This window comes from Balaenoptera musculus, chromosome X (genome assembly GCF_009873245.2).
Source record: "Balaenoptera musculus isolate JJ_BM4_2016_0621 chromosome X, mBalMus1.pri.v3, whole genome shotgun sequence".
Taxonomy (NCBI): domain Eukaryota; kingdom Metazoa; phylum Chordata; class Mammalia; order Artiodactyla; family Balaenopteridae; genus Balaenoptera; species Balaenoptera musculus.
In genome coordinates, this window is record NC_045806.1 from 116,265,407 (window position 1) to 116,273,872 (window position 8,466).

At 42.0% G+C, this 8,466-nt stretch overlaps 1 pseudogene; it reads right to left on the bottom strand.

Annotated features, from left to right (window-relative positions):
• Nucleotides 1–5,292: 5,292 nt before the first annotated feature.
• On the bottom strand, nucleotides 5,293–7,229 carry LOC118889250 (annotated as a pseudogene).
• Nucleotides 7,230–8,466: the final 1,237 nt, after the last annotated feature.

An 8,466-nucleotide genomic window follows, 5' to 3' on the forward strand; every position in this document is an offset into this window, starting at 1 on the left:
GGAGAGAGAGTCAGGTGAGAAGTTAGGGATGATTGGTTTGGAGGAAGCGAAGGAGACACAGTCTGCTTTATCATCTCTCCCTTCTCATGCACTGACTGAAATACGGGTTAACTATGATGATTATATTCTAAACCATCGGTCTTCAGGACACATGGTCTGTCAAATTTTATACCACTTATGGTGTTAAAGACACTTAGAAGTTCTGACCCCAGACATTAACAGTTCTTGTACATTTTGATTGTTTGTCAGGGGTTAAAAACTCAAACATCAATAAATCAATCAATCAATAAATTTGTAAATCCAAATTTGCAGATTGAAAAAGCAACTCAAATGTCTGCAAGGGTCACATATATAACATAAATGAGTGAATGGGCTAAAGACAACAGGAGTGCTGGGGACATTGGGGAGCTAGAGTGTGCCTACTCTATTTAAAGACATACCAATTCAATTTAAAAAAAAAAACAAAACTATGGGACAAATTAAGCTGGTCTGTGGGTTAGATTTGTCTTGGGATCCACCAGTTTGCCAAACTTAGTTTTACAGAGATAAGAGAGATAATTGTACCATCCTTGAAAGTTCAGGTTTTATCATCTCTATAGCTAACTGCTTCTAGATAGAACTGTTCAGCTTTGCACAACTGTGGAACAACGGAAGGAACACTGCATTCAGGAGCAGAAGGCCTGGGCTCTAGTTTAGATCTTATAAAATGTGCTTATAAATAAAATGATATTGGATAAATCCCTTGTCTTCTTTAGGCCTTAGTTTCCTCATCTGTAAAGTTGCCTGTCCTAGACAGCCTCTAAGGCATCAAAGCACCTTCATCCGTAAGATTCTTTTTTCCATTTCTAATGGTTTTGGGAGACAGGAAGAGAAAGATATTAGACCACCACTGTTTACTTCCATGATGTGCAACTAAGATGTCCATGATCAAGATTTGAAACAATACATTCTATTAAGACTCGTGACAAGCACTTCAATTCAGTGTGTATACACGTGCACAAGTGGTTTGGGACAGGATATAGTGAGGGACAGCAAGGTGGCACCGTTCCATTTTGATCTTTTTCCAATAATACTGATGTACAAGTCTGACTCATGAATAACTGTGAGCAGGGAAACAGGAAACGGATGCTGCCTAAGCATTTTTCATTCACCATTAATTGATTTTTCACTCATTCACTCAACAAACACTGAGCACCTCAGATCCTGGTGAGGCTGAGCTAAACGAGCAAGGCCTCTTGTCCCACAGAGCTCAGTGACAAGCATTAAGAGGCATCTGGTTTCACTGAAGAATATAATGAACAACGAGAATGTGGTGGCTGAAGTGTTGCCAGATGGTGTCCCCCCCTTCAGGTATAAATCGGTTGTATTCGAACTGGTCCTAGAGCCGCAAAGTTCCCCTTGGGTGCTTCTGGGACCATCACGGTTAGGAACTAGTAGAGGCTAAATGAGTAAGACTTTAACTATAGCTGCTCTGCTTTGATGTAATTTATGTACTGGGGTTCCTCACACGATTTCACTTGAAAAAATGATTTTATTAGTTGTGGTAAGCTAAATCATGCTCCCCCCATGATGTCCACATCTCAATCCCTGGAAGCTGTGAATGTTACCTCGTATGGCCAAAGGGATTGGCAGATGTGTTTTAAATTAAGTATCTTGAGATGAGCAAATAATCCTGGATTATCCTGAAAGGACCAATGTAATCACAGGATCCTCAAAAGAAGGAAGCAGGAGGGTCAGACTGAGAAGGAGAGAAGGCAATGTGACAATGGAAGCAGAAGTTTAAGTGTTGCCGCCATGGGACAAGGAATGCGGGCAGCCTCTAGAAGCTGGAATAGGCAAGAATGGATTCTCCCCTAGAGCCTCCAGAAGCCCTGCTGACGCCTGGATTTTAGTCCAGTGAGACTCATTTTACTTTCGACATCCAGAATTGTAAGATAGTAAGTTTGGGTTGTTTTAAACCACTAAGTTTGTGGTGATTTGTTACAGCAACTATAAGAAATGAATACACTAGGATAAAACATGATGTTTGGAGGCCTTTCTAGTTAAAGCCAGGTCTCCTTTAACCTAGACGTAGAGAGACATTTTCCCAGGGCAGTGCCTCTCCGTGACTCTTTCTAGGGTCCCTCTATTCCTGGCATTGCAGTTAGAATTCTAGGTATGAGCTACCCAAGTGCCCTAATTTTGAACTAGTTCCACCCCCACCAGCTTCCCCAGGCCAGAAGCTGATTGTCTCTTGCTTTAGGGAGAGGAGAAACCTCCAGTTTCCCCCTCTGTAACAGCACTGACCCACTTCTGCAAGCCATTGCTAGTTAACGATCTGAAAAGGATACGGGAAGGCTTATTGTTCTCCATCTTATTTTTCTAACCTGGCTGGATTAACAGCTAATTAGAAATTAATGCTCTGAGTAGGCACTTCTTCTGACTCAACAGTGAACAAGTCAGCAAAAACTTTAAGTAACCACTTTATTGCCTGCCTCCACTGCAACAGGGTTAACGATTATGAGGCAGGGAACTTAGCCGTCATTGTTTCCCATTGGGATTTTGGCTGTTCTTTCAGTTCCTGAATTTAAAATGAAACAGGAAATAAACAGTGCATGGTAAAAACTTGTTACATAGTGAGGCCGGCAGAGGTTTTCTTCAATGCCTCTTCCCATTTGGAGCATCAGGGCAGGGGAGAGGAAGGGTCCGTACGCTGGATATTAGGTGATGGGATTCTAATCCTGGTTTTGCTACCAACTTGCTATGAGTTTAAGTCCCTCAGTTGGCTTATCTGTAAAATTGGGATAGGGAGCTTAATATCAAAGAGTCTTGTCATCTTTGGTAGTCCAAGTCAATGGTTCCCAGATTTTTGAATTTCATGGACCAATAACACTTCCCATGAACATTTTGGAGACATACGTAGGATTTACAAAGTTTGACTGCCAAGTGAAGGCAGTTTAAAAAGCTACCACAATAATTTCAAAAAGGAAAAGACATTTTATCACCAAAAAAGTTGGAAGGGCATCATCTCAAAATAGAGAACTGGTCATTATGTTGAATCTTTTTGGCTTTATGGAAAACTCACTCCCTTGTCTATTTTTTTCTCATTTAGATACAGATATAAGAAACATTGTCGGGAATTCCCTGGCGGTCCAGTGGTTAGGACTCCGTGCTTCCACTGCAGGGGCACAGGTTTGATCCCTGTTCAGGGAACTAGGATCCCACAAGCTGCGTGGCCAAAAAAAAGAAAAGAAAGAAAGGAAAAAAAGAAACATTTTCAAAGATTGGCAAAGTTCCTCAGATCCACTTTTGGGATTCAATGTTCTATGGCACCAAACTTTCTTATTTCTCCCTTAAAGTCACCCTGGGTGGGTGATCTCTTCCGCCAGGCCTGCTTACTGCTACTGCAGTCAGAACCTTGTCAAGGGGAATGCCACTGGGCCTCTTCCTCCCCAGGAGGGAAAGGACATCTACGTCTAAAAGCCTCAGCAGAGAACAAGACAGAGAATAAAGTGGCAAAGGAAGCTGGGTTTGATGAGTCGGAAAAAATCAAACAAACAAATCAAAAGGACATGCGTGGCACATCACGCATGCATGCGCATGCATTCTGAAAGAAGAAATCTAGGAAATTTGAAGTTTGGCCTCAGGCATCTGAAGCTGGGTATCATTCATGTGACTCTGGTTAACACAGAAAAATGCCATACTCCAGATCTCTCTGCCCCTTAGGGAGAGTAGGCATCTCTAAGCATCTCAGCAACTGCTACAGAGATAATCCCACCTCAGAAATCTTGGGGCTGCTTACTGATTCTCAGGATGGATCAGTGGCCAGTGTCGCCACACCATGCTGACTTTTTTTAAAAATAAATTTATTTATTTATTTATTTATTTATTTATTTATTTATTTTTGGCTGCACTGGGTCTTCGTTGCTGCACATGGGCTTTCTCTAGTTGTGGCGAGTGGGGGCTACTCTTCCTTGCGGTGCGCGGGCTTCTCATGGTGGAGGCGTCTCTTGTTGCGGAACATGGGCTCTAGGCACATGGGCTTCAGTAGCTGTGGCACGCGGGCTCAGTAGTTGTGGCTCGCGGCCTCTAGAGCGCAGGCTCAGTAGTTGTGGCGCACAGGCTTAGTTGCTCCAAGGCATGTGGGATCTTCCCGGACCAGGGCTCGAACCCGTGTCCCCTGCATTGGCAGGCAGATTCTTAACCACTGCGCCACCAGGGAAGCCTCGTGCTGACTTTTTCTCTCACGGACTCAGAGAAGTTGGGCGACTTACCCAAAGTCATAGGCTGGTCAGTGGGAAAGCTGAGATCCCATTAAGGACTGCTGAAGTACAATGCCTGCACTCTCTTCTTTTAAAAATTAAGATAACATTGGTTTATAACATTATATAAGTTTCATGTGTACAACATTGTATTTCTACTTCTGTGTACACTACAGTGTGCTCACCACCACAAATTTAGTTTCCATCTGTCACCATACAGTTGATTCCTTTAACTCATTTTGCCCACTCCTCACTACCCTTTCCCCTCTGGTTACCACTACAGTAAGTCCCCTCCATACGAACCTTCAAGTTGCGAACTTTCAAAGATGTGAACGTGCGGTCCAATCACTTAATCACTTAAGTTGGTTCACGTGTCTGGCGTACACTGTCATGTGTGTGCATCCTCTACAAGTGGTTGTGCTTTTGTGTACTTTACTGTATAGTACTGTATAGAGTACAGTAGTACAGTATCTTTATTTCTTGCCTGTTCACTCTATGCTACCCCCTGTATGCCAGCTGTTGTAGTGTACTGTAAGATTAAAAATGTTTATTTTTTGTGTTTTTTTTTATGTATTATTTATGTGAAAAGTATTGTAAACCTATTACAGTACAGTTCTATATAGCTGATTGTGTTAGTTGGGTACCTAGGCTAATGTGTTTGGTTTAGTTTGGCTTGGTTTGTTGATTTATTTTTGTTTGTTGGTTTTTATATTCCATATATGAATGAAATCATATGGTATTTGTCTTTCTCTGACTTATTTTACTTAGCATAACACCCTCAAGGTCCATACATATTGTCACAAATAATGCCTACATTTTTTTTTTGCCAATTTTAAATACAGTTTTATTTAAGACATTGCATTTTCCACTTACAGTACAGTGCTTGTAAAGTGCAATGTTATTTCCTTTCCCTGTGCACACATTCCATGTTCAAGTATCAAGAATGCCCAGTTTACTACAGCAGCTCAACTTTAAAACTGCCATGGAATTTGCTATAGATTTGGGTCCTTCAGTGTTGTGTGGAACAATGTTAACCCTAGGCTAGGCTGGCTTAATCAACCTCTTCAATGGTGGGCTCAGAGGAGGCACCACCAGATGGAGGAGCTCCACCACCAGGGAAGCCCCCAGGCATTCCTCCTGGCATGCCTCCTGCGCTCTGGTACAGCTTGGCAATGATGGGGATGCAGACTTTTTCCAGCTCCTTCTGCTGATGTTCAAATTCTTCCTTCTCTGCAGTCTGGTTCTTATCAAGCCAGTTGATTATTTCATTACACTTATCAAGAATCTTCTGTTTGTCCTCATCATTAATTTTGCCTTGAAGTTTCTCATCCTCAACAGTAGCTTTCATGTCGAAAGCATAGGATTCAAGAGAATTCTTCGAAGACACCTTATGCCGCTGCTTCTCATCTTCAGCTTTGTACTTCTCTGCTTCCTGAACCACGCGTTCAATGTCTTCCTTGCTCAAACGGCCCTTATCATTAGTGATGGTAATCTTGTTCTCTTTTCCTGTGCTCTTATTCACAGCAGAGACATTGAGGATGACATTGGCATCAATATCAAAAGTGACTTCAATCTGAGGAACACCACGGGGGGGGGGCAGGAGGTATGTCTGTGAGTTCAAACTTGCCAAGCAGGTTGTTATCCTTGGTCATGGCACGCTCACCTTCATAAACCTGAATGAGTACACTGGGCTGGTTGACCGAGTAGGTTGTGAAGGTCTGCGTCTGCTTGGTGGGAATGGTGGTGCTGCACTTGATGAGGACAGTCATGACTCCACCAGCAGTTTCATTTCCAAGGGAAAGAGGAGTGACATCCAACAGCAGCAAGTCTTGAACATTTTCCGATTTATCTCCAGATAGAATGGCTGCCTGGACAGCTGCACCATAAGCAACAGCCTCGTCAGGGTTGATGCTCTTATTCAGTTCTTTCCCATTGAAGGAGTCCTGTAGAAGTTTCTGAATCTTGGGGATGCGGGTTGAACCACCCACCCAGGACAATATCATGGATCTGAGACTTGTCTAGCTTGGCATCCCAAAGGGCTTTCTCCACAGGGTCCAGTGTGCCACGGAACAGGTCAGCATTCAGTTCTTCAAATCAGGCACGGGTAATTGAGGTATAGAAGTCGATTCCTTCATAGAGGGAATCAATCTCAATACTGGCCTGGGTGCTGGAAGAGAGAGTGTGCTTAGCACGCTCACAAGCAGTACGAAGGCGACGGACAGCCCTCTTGTTCTCACTGATGTCCTTCTCGTGTTTGCGCTTGAATTCTGCAATAAAATGGTTGACCATCCGGTTGTCAAAGTCCTCTCCACCTAAGTGGGTATCTGTAGATTTGAACTCAAAGATTCCATCCTCAGTAGTGAGAATTGCCACATCAAAAGTGTCACCACCTAAATCAAAGATCAGCACATTTCTTTCTGCTCCGACCTTTTCGTCTAAGCCATAGGCAACAGCAGTAGCAGTTGGCTCGTTGATGATTCTAAGTACATTGAGCCCAGCAATAGTTCCAGCATCTTTGGTAGCCTGACGCTGAGAATCATTTAAGTAAGCGGGTACTGTGACAGCAGCATTGGTAACAGTCTTCCCAAGGTAGGCTTCTGCTATTTCCTTCATCTTTGTCAAAACCATGGATGACACCTCCTCTGGATAGAAACTTTTTGTCTCTCCCTTGTATTCTACTTGAACCTTAGGCCTGCCTGCATCATTCGCCACCATGAAGGGCCAATGCTTCATATCAGACTGGACAACAGCATCATCAAATCTTCATCCAATGAGGTGTTTGGCATCAAAAACCGTGTTGGTGGGATTCATTACAACTTGGTTCTTTGCAGCATCGCCGATCAATTGTTCGGTATCAGTAAAGGCGACATAGCTTGGGGTAGTTTGGTTCCCCTGATCATTGGCAATTATTTCCACCTTTCTGTACTGGAAGACACCCACACAATAGGTGGTGCCAAGATCAATGCCAACTGCAGGTCCCTTAGACATGGCTGCTGGAGTGCAGGCCCAGGTCCACTGGAGGAGAAAACAGCAATCTGTAAAGCTGCCGCCACATTCAATGAGACCCAATGCCTACATTCTTAACCACGGTTATTTACTGCCTTCCAAATAGTCCAGTTTTACCATAGCAGAGGCTATAAGACGGTTTGGGTTCCCATTCATCAAGAAGGTTTTTTTGATCCAGATAATAGAATGATTATGGTAAAATCTAGGTGAAGGGTAAATGGGAGTCTTTGTAACTATTTCTGTAAGTGTGAAATTATTTCAAAATGAAAAATTAACAAAAAAAAGACTCCCCCAAACTATCACTATTTGTAGATAACATGACTTTATATACAGAAAACCCTAAAGACTCCACAAAAAAAAACTGTTAGAATAAACAAATTTAGTAAACTTGCAGGATACAAAAATCTATATACAAAATCTGTTGCGTATCTATACACTGATAACAAATTAGCAGAAAGAGAAATTAAGAAAACAATCCCATTTATAATTGCATCAAAAAGAATAATATACCTAGGAATAAATTTAACCAAGGAGGTGAAAGACCTGCACACTGAAAACTATAAGACAGTAATGAAAGAAATTGAAGAAGACACATATAAATGTAAAGATATTCCATGCTCATGGATTGATAGAATTAATACTGTCAAAATGTCCATATAACCCAACAGACGTAGAGAACAAATGTATGGATATCAAGGGGAAAGGGGGGGCGGTGGGAGGAATTGGGAGATTGGGATTGACATATATACACTATTGATACTATGTATAAAGTAGATAACAAATAAAAACCTACTGTATATAGCACAGGGAGCTCTACTCGATGCTCTGTGGTGACCTAAATGGGAAGGAAATCCAAAAAAGAGGGGATATATGTATACATACACCTGATTCACTTTGCTGTACAGTAGAAACTAACACAACATTGTAAAGCAACTATACTCCAATAAAAATTAATTTTAAAAAATGTCCATACAACCCATACTACAGATGCAATGCAATCCTTGTCAAAATTCCAATGGCATTTTTCACAGAAATAGAATAAACAATCCCAAAGTTTCTATGGAACCATAAAAGACCCTGAATAGCCAAAGCAATCTTAAGAAAGAAGAACAAAGCTGGAGGCATCAAGCTACCTGATTTCAAACTATCTTACAAAGCTATAGTAATCAAAACAGTATAGTATTGGCACAAAAACAGACACAAAGATCAATGGAACAGA